Raw genomic sequence first — 23,995 nt, forward strand, 5'->3', positions numbered from 1 at the left:
GAGGCAGCAACTTCTTCGACCTCAGCCGCAGCAACTTCTTCTTAGAAACATTGCCAAAGGCAAGGGAAGCAAGGGCAAAAATGAACTACTGGGACTTCATCAAGATCAAAAGCTTTTTTTTTTTAAAGATTTTATTTATTTATTTGTCAGAGAGAGAGAGCAAGAGCGAGCACAAGCAGACAGAGTGGCAGGCAGAGTCAGAGGGAGAAACAGGCTCCCTGTGGAGCAAGGAGCCCAATGTGGGACTCGATCCCAGGATGCTGGGATCATGACCTGAGCCGAAGGCAGCTGCTTAACCAACCGAGCCATCCAGGCGTCCCAAGATCAAAAGCTTTTGCACAGCAAAGGAAACAGTTAACAAAACCAAAAGACAACTGACAGAATGGGAGAAGATATTCACAAATGACATATCAGATAATGGGTCAGTATTCAAAATCTATTAAGAACTCATTAAACTCAACACCCAAAGAACAAATAATCCAATCAAGAAATGGGCAGAGGACATGAACAGACATTTCAGCAAAGAAGACATCCAGATGGCCAACAGACACATGAAAAAGTGCTCCACATCACTCGGCATCCGGAAATACGAATCAAAACCACAATGAGATACCACCTCACACCAGTCAGAATGGCTAAAATTAACAAGTCAGGAAATAACAGATGCTGGTGAGGATGCGGAGAAAGGGGAACCCACCTACACTGTTGGTAGGAATTCAAGCTGGTGCAACCACTCTGGAAAACAGCATGGAGGTTCCTCAAAAAGTTGAAAATAGAGCTACCTTATAACCCAGCAGTTGCACTACTCAGTATTTACCCTAAAGATACAAATGTAAGGATACAAAGGGGCATGTGCACCTGAATGTTTCTAGGAGCAATGTCCACAATAGCCAAACTATGGAAAGTACCTACATGTCCATCAGCAGATGAATGGATTAAGAAGAGGTGGTATCTGTATACAATGGAATACTACGCAGCCATCAAAAGAAATGTAATCTTTCCATTTGCAATGATGTGGATGGAACTAGAGGGTATTATGCGGAGCAAAATAAGTTAATCAGAGAAAGACAATTATCATATGATCTCCCTCACATGAGGAATTTGAGAGGCAGGATTCGAGGTTTGGGGGCTAGGGAAAGAAAAAAATGAAACAAGATGGGATTGGGAGGGAGACAAAGCATAAGAGACTTTTAATCTCAGAAAACAAACTGAGGGTTGCTGGGGGAAGGGGGATATGCAGAGGGTGGTTGGGTTATGGACATTGGGGAGGGTATGTGCTATGGTGAGTGCTGTGAAGTGTGTAAACCTGGCAACTCACAGACCTGTACCCCTGGGGGTAATAATATATTATATGTTAATAAAAAATAAAAAATTTATTAAAAAAAAGAAACGGGTAGTCTTTATAACTTATGTAATGATATAACTTATATAAAAGAAAAACTAGCTCCAAAAATATAATACAACTTTGACATACCAAGTAGACAAGGATACATAAAACAAAATGGATATAAGAAAATTATATACCAATTTATTTGTGAACATGGATGCTAGAAGCCTAAATAAGATACTAGCCAAGAGAACCCAACAATTAAAACAAAGTTTTATGACCAAATAAGATTATTTTCAGAAATTCAAGGAATGTATAAAATGGAAAAGAAATCTATTCAATATATTCAACAAACTAAAAGATTCAAAGGAAAAAACACACAACCACCTTACAAGATGCAAAATAAAACTTGTGAAATTCCACACTTACTCATCATTTAAAAATGAAAATATTTAGCATTGTAGACACAGAAGGAAGTTTACCTAACTTGACAAGGAAGGAATTTATTGAAAACTTCAGTAATTATTATATTTGATCACAAAACTTTAAAAGCATCCCCTGAAAGTCAAGAAGACAATTTTGCTCACTATTCACCATATTATTCAACTTCACAGCAGAACTATTAGCTAACACAATTGAAGGAAAGTAAGGAAAAGGCTCAAGGACTGAAAAGAGTTAATAAGTGAAAAGGAAACTAAATTTCTGTTCTAATACAAGACATCATTTTTCCTTTTTTGGGCTGCAGATATTTCCAACTTCTTAGGACTACGTAAATCACAGTGGTTAGCAAGTTTGTTCCATGATACTGAGGAGCAAACATGTATGGATAAACATTTCTATCACACACACACACACAATTTCTCAGTTCCCTTACCACACTGCTCATTCTCTTGATTTTCAGCTCAACTACATCACTTTCATGTACTTGGTACTGTATATAAAACTTTTATATACTGGTATATGTATTTGCCTTAAGCTGTTAAAATTCAACTTTTTAAAAAAGATTTTATTTATTTTAAAGACAGAGAAAGAGAGCATGAGCTTGTGGGTGGGGGAGGGGCAAAGGAAGAGGGAGAGAGAGAATCCTAAATTGACTCTATACTGAGCATGGAGCCTGACCCCAGGGCTTGATCTCATGACCCTGAGATCATGACCTGAGCCCAAATCAAGAGTCAGACCCTTAACAGATGAGCCACCCAGGCACCCCTAAATTCAGCTTTCTGATTTACATTCAATACTTCCAGTATTATTAATGAGCAGAGAGACACCTCCCACCCCCTTCCAGTACATTTCTTACCAGTTTACATGATAAGAATAAAAATCATGGGAAATACTTTCCCACACCGTTTTCCTTATTTGAAGGACATAGTGCGCTATTGAAAGAAATCTTCTAGGACACAATGTTACATTTAAAAATAAGGTAATGCAGTGCTAGTAATATACTAATTCTCCTTTAGAATTGATTTCTCAGTCTAAGTACTTATTTATGGATACATGTACTCACTTTGTGAAAATTCATCAGGCTGTACACTTGCGATCCATTTCCTCTTCTCTATGTAATAACTTTCAATATAAAAATTACATTAAAAACTTGTAGCGACTTCAAAGTCAGTCTTTGTTGCCCTCTCCCCTATCATAAAATCCCATGGTTGCCTCTATTTTGAGAAAAGTGGGTAAAGAATGCTCAATATGGAGCAATGTCTATAGTGGTAACTTTCATCATTTAGTTCTGGTTATGAGGTCAGTTTTTATGATAGATGGAAGTCAAGGAATTCCAACGGGAATGAGACAAGGAATCAGAGATGTTTTCCTACCTCTGCTTAGAAGGGGATTACATTACCAGGGAAAACTGGAGAATGCAGAAAATATAACAATGTGCCCCTGCTGGCCTTTCATTATAAAACCAATGTGCCAAAAATCAGTTCATACATGGAGACAGTCCAAGTCCCTTTTACCACCAAAGAACTGGTTAAACGCTAAAGGAGACTTTTGTAATTCAAACCCTGAACAAGTTGCGGTGGGTTAAGATAGAAAAAGCTAATGTTAAGGCTTCTCACATAAACATTATAGTTCACAATGTGCTACTTTTCCACACCAACTTCAAATCTAACAGGAGACAACAACAAAAAAATACACTTTCATGTTTCATGCATAGAACTTTGTATTCTAATTTTGTATCATAATAGTACAAAAAAGAGACAGTTTTAAATCAGTGATTTCCAGCAGTTTCATCATCTTTATATATTATTATCTAAAATTGGGGCAGAGAGAGGGAGAGATGAATAGGTGGAACACAGGGGAATTTTAGGGCAGTGAAACTATAGTTTGGAATACTAGAATAGTGGATACATGATGTTATATGTGTGCTAAAACCTACAGAACCATATATAACATGAAGAGCAAACCCTACTGTAAACAATGGACTTTAAAAATAATACATCAATATCCTTTCATTAATTCTAACAAGTGTTTCACATGAATAGTAGATGTTAATAGGAGAAACTGTACAGGGGGAGAGGAATGCATGGGAGCTTTCTTTCTGCTCAAATTTTTTTTTATAAAGCTAAAACTGCTCTAAATATAAAGTGTATTAATTAAAAATATATAATTATTTTGATGTCTAGTAATAGCATTATTTACTCAAAGTTATTAGTATTCATTAACAAAACAGGGTAAATTTATTTTTGCCTTGGTTATTTAAATAATTCAAAATAGCTCTTCCTCTGAAATTTGATACAATATTGGTTTTGCTAAATATACGAAAAATTTCTACATTGTAGAACAGGTATGGTACCTGTTTAGGGTTACTGAAATGCCATAACAGAATACCACAGAATTGGGTGGCTTAAACAACAGAAATTTATTTGCTCAAGTTCTGAAGACTAGAAATCCACTATCAGAGTGCCAGAAATTTGGGTCTCTCTTTTTAGCTTCCAGACAGCTGCTTTTCCCCTGTATCTTCACATGGACTTTTTACAATCCATGTACATTTCTGGTGCATCTTTCCATTCTTATTAGGATAGCAGTCCTATTAGATTATGGCCTCACCCTTATGATCTCATTTAACCTTAGTTACAGTTTTGAAGGCTGTATCTCCAGATACAATCATATTGGGGGTAAGCATCTGGACACATGGATTTGGTAGGGTAGCCTTGGGGGCAGAGTTCAGTCTACATTTCTTCCTCTGGTCTCCAAAACACATGCCCTTCTCACATGCAAAATACATTCACCCTATCATTCTAACAGCTCCAAAATTCTTAACCTATTCCAGAATCAATTCCCATTCCCAAGTAGCATCTAAGTCAAGAATGGGTGACACTTGAAGTATTCCTGAGGCAAACTTCTTCTACAGCTGTGAACCTGTGATACCAGAGTAATTATGTGTTTCTAAAATAAAATGGTGGGACAAGCAGAGGATAGACACAGTTCTATGCATGAAATATAAAACTGACTTTTTGTTGTCTGGTGTTTTAAACTTAAAAAAAAAATAAAAGAAAAAGTCAATGGAAAAAGAAAATTCTGAAAGAAAAGAGGAGACAAGTCCCAGGCAAGTTCAAAACCTATCAAGCCAAATTTAATTGGATATTAAGGCTCAACAATAATTTTCTTGGGCTCAACGCTCTGCCCTTGAGGGCCCACCAAGGTGGTGGTTCTGTCTTCTGTCCACTGTGCAGGCTGCTCAGCACCCTTGGCCATGGGAGGCAGTCTTGCTCCTGAAGCTATGAGCAATGACAGCCCGGACAAACTGCAAAGGTGGCCCCACACTATGAAGCTCGGGAGAGGAAAGCCTTGCCCTCTAGGCCTGTGTATTCAGGGCCTGGATGGACAATGGCAATCCTGCTAATCTCAGTTACCCTCATGGTTATTGTTCACTTTTCTTGAAGGATAAGATGTGTTCATAGCTGGATAGCTCTTTATCCTGTTTTATAAGATCCCATAAATTTAAAAGCCTTTCCTTCTTCTGTCCTCTTTAGTTCAAACTGGCAATGTCTCTGCTGGTATGATCTCATCTCTATTCTTTGTGTTTGTTGAAAAGGCTAATTAGATCCAAAGGTAATCTCTTTTTGGAGGAATTAGGACTAGATTCCTATTGGATTAGGGCCTGATCCTTGACCTCATTTAACCTTAATTACCTCCTTAAAGGCCTAACTCCAAATAAAATTACATTAGGGGTTAGGGCTTCAACATATAGATATGGGGAGAGAGGGAAGACAATTCAGTCCACAACAGTACCTAGCGATACTACGCCAGTTTTCTCAACTTTCACATTATTAGAATGCTCATGTTTTATTGTGTTTCCTGTTAAAGAATGTGTAAAAGTAAAGTTCTGGCATTAAAGAAAATATTTAGTTCATAACTCCTTAAAAGGTAAAATTTATCTGCTAGTGAAAAAGAAAGAAATATGGCCAAAGAATTTGCAGGTCTTATCTATTATTTATGAATTTCTTAAAAATTAGCACCAAAGGATGTAAAATTGGTAAAAATGTGACATGAGTATTGCATACTAAATTAGAAAATAAAACACTAAACTGATTTAGCCAATTCAAATATTTCTAATTTTTTTTTTTTAAAGGAAAAGCTATAGTAAAGGTTGATGTCAACCTCAACCCTCAATACCATATTAACTCAGCAGAGTGGATGTTGCTATTACGTTATATAATAATGAAGTATCTATACCCCTCAGGTCTGCTTTAGACTGGCTGGGAAGCAGTACGTCTATAGATAAACATGTCGGCGGGCGTCTATTTTCTGCTGATGAGATAGGATTCCTCTTTAATGTACAACCAAAACAGACATTAGCTCTTATAAAGCAATGATTCCATGAAGAAGAAGGAAGGAAGGAAGAAAGGACGGAAGGAAAGAAGGAAAGAAAAAGAAAGAAGAAAGTCAGTCTTACTCGTTTGTAATGATGACAGCAGTAAAAAATCAGAACTATTAAAAGAAATTGGAGTATTTTTATTTTTTTAGGATTTTAATTATTGATTTGAGAGAGGGAGAGAGAGCATGAGCAGGGGTGGGGCAGAGGAGAAGGAGAAGCACACTCCCCACTGAGATGGGAGCCAGACTTGGGGCTCAGTCCCAGGACCCTGGGATCATGACCTGAGCTGAAGGCAGATGCTTAACAGTGAGCCACCAGGCACCAAGTAGTTCATATACATATGTATTTATTTCCTGTATATATAAGGTTAACAAAAAATATATTGATGTCTGGCAGGATTTTTAGAGAATGATTACTAAATGATTTTTTAGAGCATGATTTTTTAGAGAATGACTACTAAAATCAGAGAGAAAATGACTTACATAATAGGTATATTCCACTACTGGTTAAGAAACACACTGGTCATACCTTCTGGGGCTTAAATTTAAAATGTGTATATGGGGGCACCCAGGTGGCTCAGTGGGTTAAGCCTCTGCCTTCGGCTCAGGTCATGATCTCAGGGTCCTGGGATGGAGTCCTGCATTAGACTCTCTGCTCGGCAGGGAGCCTGCTTCCTCCTCTCTCTCTCTCTCTCTCTCTGCCTGCCTACCTCTCTGCCTACTTGTGATCTCTCTGTCAAAATAAATAAATAAATAAAATCTTAAAAAAAAATGTGTATATGATTTTTTTTTTCTTAAAACATAGTGGTGTATTTTTAGCTTTTAGACTAAAGCGTAGTTTGTCAACTAAAGGTCATATATACTAGTATATACTAGCAGTGTTTGGTACATTCTGCCTCCAAAAAATGAGAAGGATTATTCCTTTTGCAATATAAAATGCAGACTGTTCTTAATGAAAAAGAAATCTCATTGTTACATAGGACACAATAATCCCAGGAGTAATCCATGACTATTTTACAGAAGTGGGCTTTGGAAACATGATTGTGAACATGAATAGAACACCTAATGTAGTAACTCTAGTGAGAATAACCTGCACAGATATTATTTTGTACACTGACGTCAGGTCAGCTCTCCTTGCTGATGGTTGATCTTGATAAGTGTTGTCAACACAGAAGAATAAAATATGCCCAAATCCAAGCAAGCCAATGAAAAGAAGAATAACATTGTAATCAATTGTCAGTAAAAAGTTAAAAAATACAAATGACTGAGTTTTCAAAGTAATAAACAGCCACTATATTTGTTTGTGACCTGTGTAATAACACATCAGGACCCAAAAGTAACCTTATGCTAAGCAAAAATTAGAAAGGGGTCTTATAGATATGACCAGATCCCTATGGAATGTATATGCCTTATGGGGATCTGTAGTAATTTCTGGAACACACGTTATTTGGTGAAAGCTAGCTTACAATTCAGCATTCCTCTTCCATTAGTTTCCAGTCTTTCTCAAGGGTATCAGATCCTGTATAAGTACAAATAAGAGACTGAATTGGCTGACTTCTAAACTGCCAATTCTGCAATTCTAGACTTAGTAGCTATAGTGACTAAAACAGCAGTTAGAGCCAGCAAATTATTAATTCTAAAAATATCTAAGTCACAAATCACAGAAAGAGAACTCAATTTTCTTTAGTAACTGTTGATGTCACACACTTCTGGATTCAAACATGATAAAGTCAATTTCAACAGCTTTATTTAAATGGTGCTGCACATACTTATGTATTCACATCCAGAAACATTGAATTTGAAAATCATCCAACTTTTGTTGATAGCCAAGTACTAAGGAGTTCATGCTACCTCCTCTCCATCTACCTACCTTTCACCCATCCTCTCTGCTACCTCCCCTGGAAAAGCTGAACTCTTAGGCATGATGCAAAGCATATTTAACTTCAAGAAGAAAAGGCAGTATGAATCTGAAGTTGCAGTAGCTACCCAGTTACTTCCTACCTTCTCCTGTAACTACATACAGTTACATACTACAATGCAATACCACCTCTTTATTCTTTTAAGTTTCTCTTTTTTTTCCTTTTCTTTCTCTCATACATATACCTCAGGCACTCAGTCCTGAATGCTCATTGCAGTTTTTCAATACAAGTCATACTTTCAAGAATTGAAAAAAAAAAAAATTGTTAAAGTAGCACATTTTGTTAACTTTTGTATTTTGATTAATTTTGTCCATTTTAACTGCTACCATTCTTTGGTAAAAGAATGAACGAATTGGGGCACCTGGGCAGCTCAGTCAGGTAAGTCTATGACTCTTCATTTCAGTTCAGATGGTGACTCAGGGTCATAAAATTGAGCTGCATAACTGGCCCTGTTCTGGGCATGAAAACTGCTTAAGAGTCTCTCCCTCCCTCTGCCCACACTCCTCCCACTTATACACACACATGCACATGTGCTCTTTCTCTCTGTGTCAAAAAATTAAAATTAAAATTAAAAAAGAAGGAATGAATTCTAAAGATGAATGGAAATAATAGTGTGTAGGACCCATATATTCACTAATTTCTTCATGCTACTTTCTAAGGGGGAAATATAAGAAAAAGTAGAAATTACATACAGAATTAACAGAACTGTAAGGAGAGCAAAATACACTTTAAAAATAAATGGTGTGCTTTTGTATTCACATGTAAATACTAGAAATCACCACAGAGTAAGTATGCCATTTTTTTTATTTAAAATTTTTTATTTTTTATAAACATATAATATATTTTTATCCCCCGGGGTACAGGTCTGTGAATCGCCAGGTTTATCCACTTCACAGCACTCACCATAGCACATACCCTCCCTGATGTCCATAAAGGTCTGCCATTTTTTGTTTCAGTAATAGATTTAGTCATTTTGGAGATTTTTGAGGCATCTAAAATATGTTTAATGTATTTTAAATAAAACTGCCAATAATATCCCTAACTGGACTGAGAAGAGACAGCAGAAAGAAGAAAATAAAATCAGGAGATTGTTTAAATTCAATTTTAAGTTGTGCTTTGAAGCTACAGATACTCATTCATTCAATAAGTATTTGCCAGGCATCTACTATTTCGTCAGGGAATATGAAGAATAACAAACACATGTACTGTGAAAACATATGAGACGTTAAGAGGGGTTCTAAGCCAGCTGGGTGAGAGAGAGTACACAAAATTATCAGGGTTCTGGGAGGGAAACATCTCAATGAAGAATTGATCTTGAGGTTCAACAAAGGCTTATTTCCCCCAAATCTTTCTCAGACTGATTTCTAGAAAAGTAAGTAAGAGCTATAAGGTATTTACTTTATGTTAAATATTTTAATATGATATGAGCCATGGTCTTTTTTTTTTTTTTTTTTTTTTTTTTTTTTTTTTTTAAAGATTTTATTTATTTGACAGAGAGAGATCACAAGTAGGCAGAGAGGCAGGCAGAGAGAGAGAGAGAGGAGGAAGCAGGCTCCCTGCTGAGCAGAGAGCCCGATGCGGGACTCGATCCCAGGACCCTGAGATCATGACCTGAGCCGAAGGCAGCGGTTTAACCCACTGAGCCACCCAGGCGCCCATGAGCCATGGTCTTAATCAAAAGGTGGCACTAAGTAGTTGTCTAACTTGCCATGCTTTTATTGGATGGCTATATTCTTTTCGATGGGTCAAGTATCCACAACCAAGAAATGATTCCAATGCGAAAGTGGCAGCAAAGATAAGCTCAGTAACCTGGCTTCAAAATCCAGTTTTCCTCTAAGCAAAAGGAACAGTTACACAGAGAGGCTTTTTGTTGGCTATAGAGGCAACTATATACTTCGTTACTGGGAAAGATTGTCAGTAATTGAGATTCAAAAAGAAAAAATAAAAAACCAGTAGGTATGTCCCAGTGGGTAAAGCACTGACCTGGAAGCTAAAAACCTTGGGCTTCTTTACTTAATTATCCCATCATCTTCCCCCCCAAAAGGGTTTACAGCTCCTGGTATTTTACCACTTGCTCTTTCCTGAGCAGTCTTTAATTGTGAATAGTTCGTGAGTTACTTAAGTCTCTGATTAGTACTCAAGTCACTGTACCACCAGGGATGACACTAATGCATACATTTATTTCTTCCTGTACTCTGTAAGTAAAAAAAAAAAGTAAGATTTAGTTTTAGATAAAAATTTTTTTTTTTTTTTTGAAGATTTTGTTTATTTGAGACAGAGGGAGAGAAAAAGAGCACGGGGAGGGAGAGACAGAGGGAGAGGTAGAAGCAGACTTCCCCACTGAACAGGGAACCCAGTGTGGGGCTCAATCCCATGACCCTGAGATCCTGACCTGAGCCAAAGACAGATACTTAATGAGTCACCCAGGTGCCCCAAGTTTTAGATAAAATTCTAAGTATAAAGCATAATGAAAAACACTGCTGCAGTTATTCAGCCAAAAGCCAAGACTCTGATCAGGGTGGGAGCAGTGGTGGTAGTAAGTAATGGTCAAATTCCAGATACACACTGTAGACAGAGCAAACAGGATTTCCAGACAGAGTGAACATAGGGTCTGAGTGAAGAATCAAGCATACCTCCAAATTTTTTAGTATGAACGACTTTAAGGATGGAACTGCCATCAACCGATATGGGGAAGGATGCAGGTGCATGGAGTTCAGTTTAGGACACATTAAACTTGAGAGGCCTATTTAACTTTCTTTTTAAAAAAAGATTTTATTTATTTATTTGACAGAGAGAGAGCACAAGTAGGCAGAGCAGCAGGAAGATGCGGGCTCTCTGCTGAGTAGGAGTCCCAAGGGGGCTCGATCCCAGAACCCTGGGATCATGACCTGAGCTGAAGGCAGATGCTTAACTGACTGAACCACCAAGGCACCCCTTGACTTGCAAGTATAACAATTAAGTACACAGATGGATTCAGGAATCTGGACTAGTAAACAGTGTCTGAGCAGGAGATTTAAATGTGGGATGGTTCTCTAAAGCCAGACAATGGTTGAGATCTACAAGTTTTTAAGTATGGAAAAGAACCAAATACTGACCCCTCATTCTCACTCAGTTCCTCCTGAGTTTTATAATCTTAGAACATAAACTCTCCCATGAGACAAGTATGGGGCCCTGTCTGAGGACCTGTCTCTCCAAAAAGAAGCTTCACACTGAACAGGTGCTGAAAGGACATCACCAGAACAAAAATACCTGTTAGGGAAGTTTCTCAGTTTGTGTATATTGGGGCGGGGGTGGGGCTCCTTGGCTCATCTTGGTAGTATAAATTCAAGATCTAAAATCTGACAGAGATCACAAGTAGGCAGAGATACAGGCAGAGAGAGGGGGGAAGCAGGCTCCCTGCTCAGCAGAGAGCCCAATGCGGGGCTCTATCCCAGGACCCTGGTATCATGACCTGAGCTGAAGGCAGAGGCTTTAAACCACTGAGCCACCCCCAAGATCTAAAATCTGAAGTTAAGGCTTCTCAGTGATCGAGGAAACATGAGAATCTGAAAATGGATAAAGGAAAAGAATCAAATCAACCACTTACTTATTCTACCTTTGCTAAACAGACTATTTTAGGATAACCAAAGAGTTAGTGAGGAAAAGCTCAATGAGGCATCATGCTAATAAATATAGGGTGATTAATACAATCACCATTTTTCAACCCCTAATAAAATGATATATTTATGGGAAAAGACCCTCAAAAGATACAAGAAACATTAGAAAAAAGGGTAATTAACATTATTTTATAATATAAACACAAGGCTGTACCACATGAACTCAAAGATCAACCCTAACATCATCACTAAAGAACCATAAGTAAATAGAGGACAACTGTATTAGTTTGCTAGGGCTACCATAACAAAGTACCACAAACTGGATGGCTTTAGTAACAGAAATTTGTCTCACAGTTCTAGAAGCTAGAGGTCTAAAATCAAGGGACCATCAGGATTGGTTTTCTCTGAGCTCGTTCTCTTTGGGTTTTAGATGGCTTCCTTCTCATGGATCCTCATATGGTCTCTGAAGGCACCCATCCTGATGTCTTTTTGTGAATCCAAATTTCCTCGGCTTATAAGGACAACAATCAGACCGGATAGAGGCCTACACAAACAGCCTCATTCTAACTTAAGCCCCTCTTTAAAGACTTTATCTCCAAACACAGTCACATTCTGGGATACTGGGAATTAGCTCTTCAACATATTAATTTGCAAGGACACATTTCAGCCCATAAAAACAACCAAAAATAATGCACCTCCTGAGATAATGCAATTAAAAGTACTCAGCACCATCTATATTCTTTAAAAAAAAATTAAATTGGAACCAAATCGAGCATCAAAATCTGAGAACCATTTTTCTTTACTAAATGAAGAATAAGGGGACATTTTAAATGACAACAATAAGAATACAACTGGCCATATACAGAATGTGAAAAATTCCACAAATGACTTTAAGAGATATATCAATCAAATGCAATGTGTAGACCATGTTCAATCCTGATTTGAAGAAGTTGGCTCTAAAAAATGTGTTTTTGAGACAAATGGGGAAAAGTACACATGAACTACATATTGGATCATACTAAAAAATGGTTAACCTTGTGGATGTGAGAATATAATGCATTAATATTTTTTTAAAGGTCCTCAGGCTACAGAGAAATATTGTAACTTTGGTTATTTATAGGCAAAACTATATAATAGAGAAACAAATGACATAATGTAGGAAGAAGAAAAATGAAAGAATAATAGCTATTAAAGCTGGCTGATGGATACATAAGGATTCATTATGCCATTCTCTCTACTTCTGTGTATGTTTGAAATTTTTTATAAATAAAGTTAATAAAGAGAATTTTCAAATGAGACTTTTCTCTGTATTCTGCTCAGAGACTAGGTCAATATAGACTTTCTTATAATCTCTCTGGGTCAGCAATTTTTTCCCCCTCATCTATTGTTTTATTGAGAATGTTGCCCTTTCTAAATCCTGGTTTTACTGGGAAGTTTCTGTTGCCACCTCTCTGCCCTCATGTGTAGCCAAGGACTCTGGTATCCTGGATGACTAGAGGTATTAAAATCCGTGTCCCTAAGTAAAAACAAAGGAAACAAGCCCCTATGTCATTGAACCTAGGCAACCTCACTCCAAGAGCAAGGACACTTTCTGTCTTGGGTCTACTTTCCAAGCTCTCCCCGCCTTTGTCCTTGGTTCCACTGCTTTCTTTTATTTTGTTACAATTTCATCTATGAATCTACATGATACATAATCAAACATTTCTAAACAGGTCCTAGATATCTAGAGCACAGGTTTCAGGTTATCGTAACTGGTAGCCTCTCCTGTGCAAGAAAAACTTCTTATTATTCCTGTTATTTAGCAGTGTCACTCAGAGTTATAGCCATGATTCTTAGAATTTGTTCTGAAAACTTGAAAACCCAGAAAGAAAGGTGAGGGAAGAGGATTAAGGTGAATTAAGGGTAAAGCTTCCTTGCCATTTTTTTCAAAAAAGATAGTATGGAGGGAAGCCGGGGTGGCTCAGTCAGTTAAGCGTCTGGCTCTTGATTCCGGCTCATGTATTGATCCCAGAGTCCTGGGATCGAGCCCTGCATTGGCTTCTGTGCTCAGCAGGCAGTCTACTTGTCCTTCTCAGTCACCCTTTGCCCCTCCCCAACTTACACACACATACACACACTCTCTATATATAATCTTTAAAAAAATAAAATAAAAAGTGTAGGATGGAATAGAATTTCTCTAGCAGACCAAGGGCGAACTGTGAAGAAAGGAAGACAATTCATTCCATACGCTCTATAAACAATACGCAAATAAATGTGCGGCCTCATGAATTCTAGGCCAGAAATTATGGTTCTAGTCACCAAAATTTTACTTTATGAAAATCTGAGACATTTTATTCTCTACACTGAAGGAAGAGTCTGTTGAAAATGCAAAACCAATCCTCACTTTCCTGCTTCTTTAGAGGCTTCCTCGTACTTTGCTGACCAGGTTGCTGCCCAAGCTCTGTCCCTGTCTGCCCTATAGTCCAGCAGTCCAGACTTTTTGCAGATCCTCCACTCTACTGGCTCTCTCCTCCGACTCCTATCGCTGGATCCCTGGAGAGCTCACCGCTAGCCTCTAAGGGGTACCTCCATATTCTTCAAGTCTCAGCTTAAATACCCCTTTCTGAGGGGGTATGGATAATAAACTATTATTTTCCACTGAAGACCTTTCTTGTTCTCCCTCAGAACATTCATCACACTTTTAATTACTTGTTCCAGGTCCATCTTCCTTGCTGAGTTGCAAGCTTCACTTTGTGAAGGCAAAGTTCTTATTTTCTTGAGTCTTAAGATTTATAAGGATAGGAGGAGTGAAGTGGATTGAAGCCCTCATGGACAGTTTAAAGTTGGGATGGGGCAAAGTCCTCTCTGTTAAGCTATCTACTGGGATAGAGGAGGCAAAAACACCACAGCCTGCCCACCCCCACCCCCCCACCTGCTGGCATCTTAGATGACTACGGTTAAGAAAAGCAGATGGTAAGGCATGGAAATGGCAACTAGTTACAATATCAAGATCTACTTTCAGTCTTGATCAGCTTTTGGGTGGCATCAGAAGTATTATCCTTTAGCCATTCTAACAATAAAACAGGGCCCAATAAGCCAACAGAGCCTGCAAAAACTGCACACACTCCTAGCTTACCATCTGGATATTGGTACTTTTTTGGTTTTAACATTTGCATTGACTTGGTGTACTTTACATCATGACAAACCTATCATTTATTCTCCCATTTACCACTGCCTGGCAAGCAAGTGCTTGTCTACGTAGAACCGTGCTATCCTACATAGACAGCCCTTCATCATGGATCACTCTGAAATTCAATAATGCTCATAACTAAGAATATGTGGCTTATGATCATCCTGAAATGGCCATGCTGCACTAGTGATTCTCTCTGTCTTCCCCTTCACTGAGGCCCTCAGAGGCTACTGAAGAATGTACCGTTTGGCTTGCCTTCTTTAAATGTTTCTCAACCTGTGATGCGCTAATTTATCCCACATTCCAAGTAGTTACTCATGATTCAGTGCATTTAATATGCATAATTTCACAACAAAACATTTAATGATAATCAGTTAGACTGTCTAATGAAACAGATTCAATTTTTAAAATTTCTTTTGAGAATGCCAGTATTTAAGAAAGTGGCAGTAGCACTGTTGCCCTCATACAAAAGCCTGTAAGGGATTCCAAAATAATATCTTGACAAAAGAAAAGAAGAGCTTAAATATTTCACTATTTGCCGAACACCTGAAGCATAAATTGAATACTCAGGATACAAACATATTATTCATGCAACTACTACCTATGAAGCCTTTGAAATTAATGTTACATCACGGTTCCTTTCAATAATAAACCTTCCTCTGTTCCACAGTATTTCAGAGATTTCATTTTAGGAATGAATCACAGGAAGACCTGACTAGACTTTGTGTGAAACAGACAAAGTAAAAAAATTACCATGATCACTCTTCTACCCACCTACTCAGATCTATGGTGGCAGAGCTTGCAAAAATACAAAAAGCACTCAATCCTGTTTCTTGTCTCTAGAAGGCTTTCACCAACTGGTTCCCTGTTCCCTTCTGTTCTTTAGACGGGGCATCATGCCCCACCCTTTACTGTCCATCCATTTCCCTGGGAGAGAAACCGACAGGACCCATGCAAACCCAGATACAACGGCAATTCTGCCTTACACTGTCAACAGGGTTCTTTGCATTTCAGTTCTCCGAATGCTCTGTGGCACGTGCCACAAACCCCTACAATTCCCGCCTGTGCACTTGCTGCTACTTGTGTGGAACACAGCAAGTGAAAGAACATCCAGGAGTTTCAGGGCAGTGTCTGAGAGGCTGAGAGGGATGTCTTCGCAGTTTGCTAGTTGGTAGAGGACTTACCTACCTGAGGGAACTGACTGAAGGACAGAAAGAAGCCTCTTAGTCTGTATTTATCAGGCAGTCTGTATCAACAACAAGGGTGGCAAGGAAATGTACAGAAATTCTTCTGAGCAGAGGACAACCTACTCTTAGAGTCACTTTTTCCCCTGGTTTTTGTGTTTTATGAGGTTTTTGGTTTTTTTAAATTTTATGTCATGTTTTCATTTTATTCTGTATCTTCATAGGAACCGCATGAGAGAGAGAAAAAATTACTGGAGGCAACTATTCAGATACCAATTTTGAACTGGGAAACATTTGTACAACTTGTTACAAGATTAATAATTTTATGGATATTCCAGTGTTAAGCTATATGGCATGTTTTCTTCTTACCTAGAAATAATTTATATCAGTAAGGTAAAAAACTGCAAAACTTGGGAAAACACTATTTCGAGAAGAGGAAATGCACATGGCTAGCAATCATATGGAAAGTGGTCAATTTCACCAGAAATGGGGAAAGTTAAAGTTAAAATAAGATACCATTTTATGACCATTACATTGGGGAAAATTTAAACATCTCACAATATCCCATGTAAAAAACGATATGAAGCTACACCAACAGTCTCATCAACTGCTATGGGGAAGTACAAGTAGGCACAACTGTTTTGGAAAGCAATCTGCCAAACTGTGGTAAAAGAGAATGTTTACCTACTGATTTACAGTTTTACATCTAGGTCTTTTTTTTTTTTAAAGATTTTATTTATTTATTTGTCAGAGAGAGAGAGAGAGAGAGAGATAGCATGAGCGAGCACAGAGCAGCAGGCAGAGGTAGAGGGAGAAGCAGGCTTCCTGCCAAGCTAGGAGCCCGATGTGGGACTCGATCCCAGGACACTGGGATCACGACCTGAGCCGAAGGCAGCTGCTTAACCAACTGAGCCACCCAGGCGTCCCCATCTAGGTTTTTATGTACATAAAAAATATGTAAGAACATCCACCTTAGCAATACTTTGCAGTAGGTCTGACGCATAAATTTCTGTTCATTGATACAATTTAATACTGTATAGCAATAAAAGCAAACTAGAGGGACATGTATCTAGAAAAAATTCCAAATTATGTTAAATAAGGAAAAAAGGCTGCATAAATATTAAAAAATGACATACACAGCATAGTGACAGTTACGAACAAAACTTTTAGGGCATGTGCAACAATGTTAAATTTTGTTAACAGATACATCCTGAGGTAGTATAAGTTTAAAAATATGAATGGGAATAAAAGACACCAAGTCTAAGATAATTGTAACCACTAAGAAGGAATATAGGGGGCTTAAATCATATTTTTAAAAATCAGAAATAATAGTAAAATGTTAATTTTTATTTGACTAAGTAATGAAAACATGACTCTTCATGTTATTATTCACTATTTGAAATGTTTTATGATTTTTCTAAACTACAAATTATTTTTAGTAACATGGAAACCACATATTCTACACCCTATATCATAAGCATTTCTCAATGTTAATATCTAAAACATTTATTTTGCTTTCAAGAGTACATAAAGCAACATTAGAATTGCATTTGAGGCTTACTTACAGTCCTACATAAACAATGAAGAGAAAAGAGGCTATGACCATAATCTTTGGGTCAAAGAGATTAACTTTGCTAGTGCTTCTCACGTGTTGTGTATCTGAAATATCTGAGTATTTTTTAAAAGAACAGATGCTCAGTAAATAAATAAATAAACAAATGGACAGATGCTCAAGCCTTATCCTAAACCTGCTTGAGAATCATTGCTTTGAGAACCACATACAGCTAAGACTGAAAACCACTGATCTATCAACATGGCACAAAGAGAAAAATGAGCAATCCTGATTAAGATAAGTCACATGGTTGAAATGGTAGAGGGACAGGTTTGTCAATGACTATGCAGACAGTTCTATGCCTCCCACCTATGCACTGTACAAGAAAAACATAAAACGTGAGAACAATTAAGAAGGCATGTATAATAATTTCATAACAGCTAGCATCACGAGGGGAAAAAAAGAAAGAGTAGTTCAAATGAAATGCATCATCACAAACGAAGTGTTCTTACATGACAGTAACTAAATTAGACTAGAAAAACAAAAACAAAAACAGGACATCACAGGACTGTAAGAGAGTGAAGCTGGGGTACTTATTTCCCTAGCTCCTTCCTTGCCTGGTCACAGAAAGGCCAGAGCTGTAAGTTGGACAGACTTTTCCACATAGTTACCCTCTTTGGGCTTTAGTCATGGTTCTCTTCTTAATATCCATTCAGGCCTAGGGAAAGTAATGGCTCCCACCACTGCTAGTCCTGGCATGCCTCACCATCCATTGTTGGCTTATTTTAATCCAGGCATACCTTTCAAGTTAAACTCTTCTCCATTATCCCACTTAAGACTGCAACCTACTTTCTACTAGAATATAGAACTAGATATAATTGTGAAGCATGAAAAAATTGTACCTGAGTATCTGATTAATAAATTTATTTCATAGATCTAATGTTATAAGCTGGTGATCCTATTATCCAGTATTCTAGTTCATATATATGATTCAGAAACAAATATATATTTAAGGTATGACTTGTGCCTTTGAGGGAAAAAAAATCAAGATGGAGAACAAGTTCAAATAGAAAGTGAAATAATAAAAGACAGAGAAAGTAACCAACATATAGAACTATCTGGTAAACTATAAACAAGAACTAGGAAGTCAGGGAAAGCTTTGTGGAAAACAGTGGTATTACAGTGGGGTCTTAAAGAATAGAGAGGATTTAGAGAGTGTTAGTCAAGTAGAGTGGAGAGAAACGGATACTTTGAGCAAGAAAACTAAAATAAGCCAAAACACTAAATTGGGAAAGGATATGGTTGTTTGGTGAGCAAACAGTATAATGCCTGACTAAAAGAGAGAAATCTTTATTTAAAACTATACAGCCTTAGCTGGTTTTAAGTCAGATAGGTGTAGCCATGTAAATATTTATTATACAATTTATATATTATCCTAAAGACCAGTAGTCTGAGAAAAAATGGGTTTTGCCATAAAACCAAAAATTAAAAGAAAGTATGGCCAGAAAAATACACCTCAGTTTTAATTTCTATCTCTATTAAGTAAACTTTAAACAGTCCTCAATCTACTCATTGTACCATTGGCCCAACTGTCTACACTATTCATTAAAAGCTGTCTACTTTGGTGCCCATACTTCAATTCTAGCCCCTTGGATGAATTTTTTTAATAGGCTTCTAAATAGGACAAGCAATTCTCAACCAGAATACCTCTCATGCTTATCTCAGCCATTTTATGAAGGATGCTTTGAAGCTGCTTTAAAAATGTGTGCTAATGATGTACTGATTGTTTCTAAAGTCTTCCAGCTATCACACCATCAGTGAATTAGTCAGATAAAGAGATTATAGAATTTGAGACCAGTTCTATTATTAATATAACCTTCTTCAATATTTCTGCTTGCTATAGAGAAATTTATCAGGATTTAAAAAAATGCAATGGATTTTCTTAGCTTTTCCACTTTTCTAAAAGATTTGCCACTCAAGCCATTTCCTTACATTTTTTTCAAAATCTAAGGAAGCAATAAAACACCTTGTTAAACAATTAATGTTTACAGTACAAGAATAGTTAGATTTCATCAATATGATTCTATTTTAATATACTTTATCATATACTAGGGTGAAAAAGATATTTTTTGAAGATTTATTTGAGAGAGAAAGGGAGAGAGATGGTGCCCATGCTTGTGTGCTGGGGGAGGGGCAGAGACAATTTTAAGCCGACTCTGTACTCACACAGCCCATTATGAGGCCTAACATGGAGCTCCATCTCATGATCCCTGAGATCATGACCTGAGCCAAAATGAAGAATTGGATGCTTAACCAACTGAGCCATGAAGATGCTCCCAAACACATTTTAATGGGGGTATTTTTGTGTCCCCATTTTACTGTGGACTACAATCAATTGTCAGGGTATGAAACAAATTATTAGTTTCAAAATACTTAACAAACATGCAAATGTACACATAGAAATAAATATTTCTATGTACGAAAATACACACAGACATAGAACTTTAGCCTTCAAGTAGGCATTGCCCCCTTCAGAATGTTCCCTCTGGGAAGGATGCAGTTATTCTAACAATGTTGCCATTATTTAAAACTATTACTAAGTTACCCTTTTCAAATAGCTTTCATAGCCTTTCAAATAATCTTTTTTTTTTTAATTTTTTATTTTTTATAAACATATATTTTTATCCCCAGGGGTACAGGTCTGTGAATCACCAGGTTTACAAATAATCTTTTAAACATCCTTAATAGTGGTAAAATCTTGAAGGTACAAATGAGTTTCACAATTATGTAGAAATCATTTTATCAAGTTTCTCAAATAAAATATGGGTTCAAAATGAGTTAGTTTTTTTAATTGAAAAACTACAAACACAAACCAGTCCTTATAAAAGTGATCCTTGAAGTATGTTTCTTTTACTTATAAATGGACTAGAAACTGCAAAAGATTTGAAATAATTGTGACTCGCAGCAATACTGTTACAAGTGTTTAGCTTCCTAAAGTGACTACTTAGAATGACCACTCTCTTTCAAAAACTTATTAACAGCATGTTTGCAGGGAGGGGCAGAGTTTCATGACTCCACAGTCACACTTTGAAGTCACAGGGCATCTTTTTTTCCATGTAGTTAACCATATTTACTTCATTAATTCTCTAAATATCCCTTATGAGAGAAAGGCCAGATTATCATTTCTTTTCCCCCCCCAGGTAGCTGAATGAAGGCTGAATAAGGAAAGAATCTTGTTTATTTCACGAGTCGATAAATGAGTCTAGGCATACTGTGCCCTAACATTTGTGCTATGTAGTTAGCAACATGTAAATGAAATGTTTTAGCTTTATGCTGCTGGATAGAAAGGCATTAAATGAGGTAGATGTGTCATAAAATATTACAGAGATCTATTAAAATGATTATTAATTCATTGCACACTTGCCTGAAAGAATTCTTGCTTCATGTATGACAGCTACTTATTAAAGAGGCTGGCGTCTACCTTAAAATACACTCATAAGCATTCTGCTGGAGTCTACTCTATCAAAAAAAAGAATGCTACTTGATTTTAGAAAGAAAAATATCTTCATTTTGAAAAACCAAAAATACAAATCAAAGAGAGGAAGAAAAATGGGCAGTAAAAGATCAGCAAACTCATGTAAGAGCAGCAAACCCTAGGGAAACTGGTGAACAGCTGCTGGTTGTGGAGAGTTAAAAAACAACATAAATGCATGATTACAAGTCAAATTTCACTGAAATTATTGAAATGGTTATTCTCCTAAACTTTTAATTCTTCTGTTTGAGAAAAAACCTGCCGCTCAATATTCTAGAACACCTATGTGCCCACTTCTTCCATTCTATTTATTCATTAAATAAATATTTAGGGCTCCCAGCAGCACCATATTTAAATAGGATATTAAAGATCTGATAGGCCAAAGACAAATTTAGTCCTCACTGTTACTCCCTGATCCTATTCAACAACTGAAACTGTAACAGCGCTCCAGCTGGTCTTAAGGGCTAACTTGCTTCAAGTTAACACACTCCTTGTTTGCTGATTTAAGGCCCTTGATCTGTAATAAAACTAATTTGTTTTCTTTGAGATCTGCAGACCACTGGCTTTGGACTAAGAGACTAGAACCCTCCCAGGGCACAGAGGCCCACAAGTATGCTTAAAGCCACCTCAACTTTCTGATTAGCCCAGCAATCTTTCAGCCCATTTTTTTTTTTTTTCGTTTTAAGGCCACACAAATGACTCCACTGATCTCCCTTTGTCCATCTGTAAATCTTGCCCTCCACTGCATAAAGAACAGAGTACTCTTGTACAACCACCCCGGTACCAAGAAACCAGATCTTGCACAGCCTCCAAGTACCAAGATAACTCGGTAGCTGGTATCACAAGTCTACATGTAATCAATAAATGTTATAGAGTACTATACTCCCTTAACTGATTAAACCCCTTTAAAAACCTCTGGGCCACACAGAAACCTAGGAAGGTCTTTGGACAAAAGTCTACCTTCTCCCCCAGAGGGCTGGTCTTCTGAATAAAGCTCATATTCTTCTCCAACCAAAACTCATCTCTTGAGGAGAGGAGGGATGGGGGTAGGGAAAACAGGGTGATGGGTATTGAGGAGGGCACCTGCATTTGATAAGACTGGGTGTTATACTCAAATAATGAATCACCAAGCACTATACCAAAAATTAATTATGTGCGATACAGTGGCTAACTGAACATAACTTGAAACACACACACACACATAAAAAACAACAACAAACAAACTAAACAAACAAAAACTAAACAAACAAACAAAACCCTCCTCTCTTGGATATTGGTCTTTCCAGCAACAGGAAGCTGAACTTAGGTCTCCCCAACAAAATGATTCCAGTCTTTTAAGCAACACTTTTTAGGGGTAATATTCCCAGAATCTGAAAAAAACTCAACTCCATTTTTAATGAGAGGTCTTAGTAATTAAGGACTTACAAAGCATAAAGAGTATCCAATGGGCATCCTGAGCCCTACATTTTGTGCGGGGTTAAGTGACTGGACCAAGAATAACTCTCAGCCAGACAAGTTCTAATCACACCTCCCACAACGGCTGGCTGCTTAGTTCTGATAAAATCATGTTTCGGCGTGGGTGCCTCAGCTGTCTGGTCTATAAAATGGGGTATTTTAATAGGTACCTGTCCATACAACGCTCCTTTGAAGTTAACTAATGAATGCTCTCTTGGATGCACCTGAAACGATCAGATGCTACTAAAGTATTGAGTACTATCTGGAAAAGAACACGGGGTAATACATACACATTAGTGCTAAATAGGGCAGTAAGAATAACAGCCCCCGCCCCCAACCCTCTCCTCATCTCCGCCCCGCTGCACAAAGCGTCCTTATAACCTCAGCCTAGCCAAGTCTGTACACTCTGGATCCACGACTGCAACAAAAGCAGCTAAAAGGCCAACACCAAAATGGACCAGACAAAAGAAAGTGGCTCTGAGCGGAGGCAGCGGGCCACAGAAGGGGGGTGTGTGCCGACTCCTCCCAGAAGCTCTCAGATGAAACAGGACTCAGTTCCCCAGCTCCGACCCGGAGGGCGTCCGACAATCGACCCAGTCGCCCACCACCCGCTCCCTGCCCTCCGCCGGAACCCTGCTCCCCCTGCCCCCAAGCACGGCCCCGATCTTCACGGCCCTGGCTCGCATCTCCAGACCCGGTGTAATTCCACCCGGTCCAGGGTCGCGCCCGGAAGGCTCCGCAGACAGCCTCAAGGGCGCAAGTTAAACCGCGGGGGCCGCATCACCTGAGGCCGGGGCGAGAGGCAGCCAGGCCAGCCTCAGCCCCAGCCCCAGCCCCAGCCCCAGCCCAGCCCAGGCCAGCCCAGCCCAGGCCAGCCCAGCCCTCCCGCAGTCCTAGCTCCCCGCGACTGGAGTCCGGCAGAGCCACCGCAGCCGGTCAGGGCCGGCGGAGGCCGGACACCGTCGGGGAGGCGCGCCCCGCCGGGCTCTGAGCCGCCAGACCTTACCTGCGTCTGTGTCCGGGAGCCGTGGGCTCCGCGCCCCCTCCTGGCGCGCCCCGCGCCCCGCGCCCCGCAGCCCGGCTCGGAGGACTCGCAGCGCCGCGGCTCTAGCGGCCGCGATGCCGGTTCTGCGAGACGGGAAGCGACAGGAGCCAAACCCCGCGGAAAGCGCTCCGGCTCGCCTGGGTCTCGGCGCCCCGGCGCTCCGCGCTACACAGCGCCCAGCTCACTCACCTCGGTGGGTTCCGCCCCGGCTGAGTGTGGGCGACGCCCCGCCCTGACCCACTGCCTACCCGAGCGAGCGGCGCCAGCAGTGCGGGGCTCGGCGGGACCTGGACCAAGTTGTTCTCTCTTGCCGTCCCGGGCCTCCTGCAACCTCGGCCTCACCCAGTCGCAACCGGAGGTCTGAGTTCCGAGCCCACCTGCTGGGTCTGTTGCTTCTT

The 23,995-nt window shown here is 38.9% G+C and overlaps 1 protein-coding gene across 1 annotated transcript in view; it reads right to left on the reverse strand.

Moving 5' to 3' along the window:
* RNF180 (ring finger protein 180) overlaps nucleotides 1–23,764 on the reverse strand; it is a 192,938-nt gene extending 169,174 nt beyond the window's left edge. Inside the window, exon 1 of the mRNA XM_045075286.1 lies at nucleotides 23,559–23,764. The gene's annotated coding sequence lies outside the window, so the exon portion shown is untranslated. The remainder of the gene's footprint in view (nucleotides 1–23,558) is intronic.
* Nucleotides 23,765–23,995: the final 231 nt, after the last annotated feature.

This window comes from Mustela putorius, unplaced genomic scaffold (genome assembly GCF_011764305.1).
Source record: "Mustela putorius furo isolate JIRA1106 unplaced genomic scaffold, ASM1176430v1.1 tig00000145_pilon_pilon_pilon, whole genome shotgun sequence".
Lineage (NCBI taxonomy): Eukaryota > Metazoa > Chordata > Mammalia > Carnivora > Mustelidae > Mustela > Mustela putorius.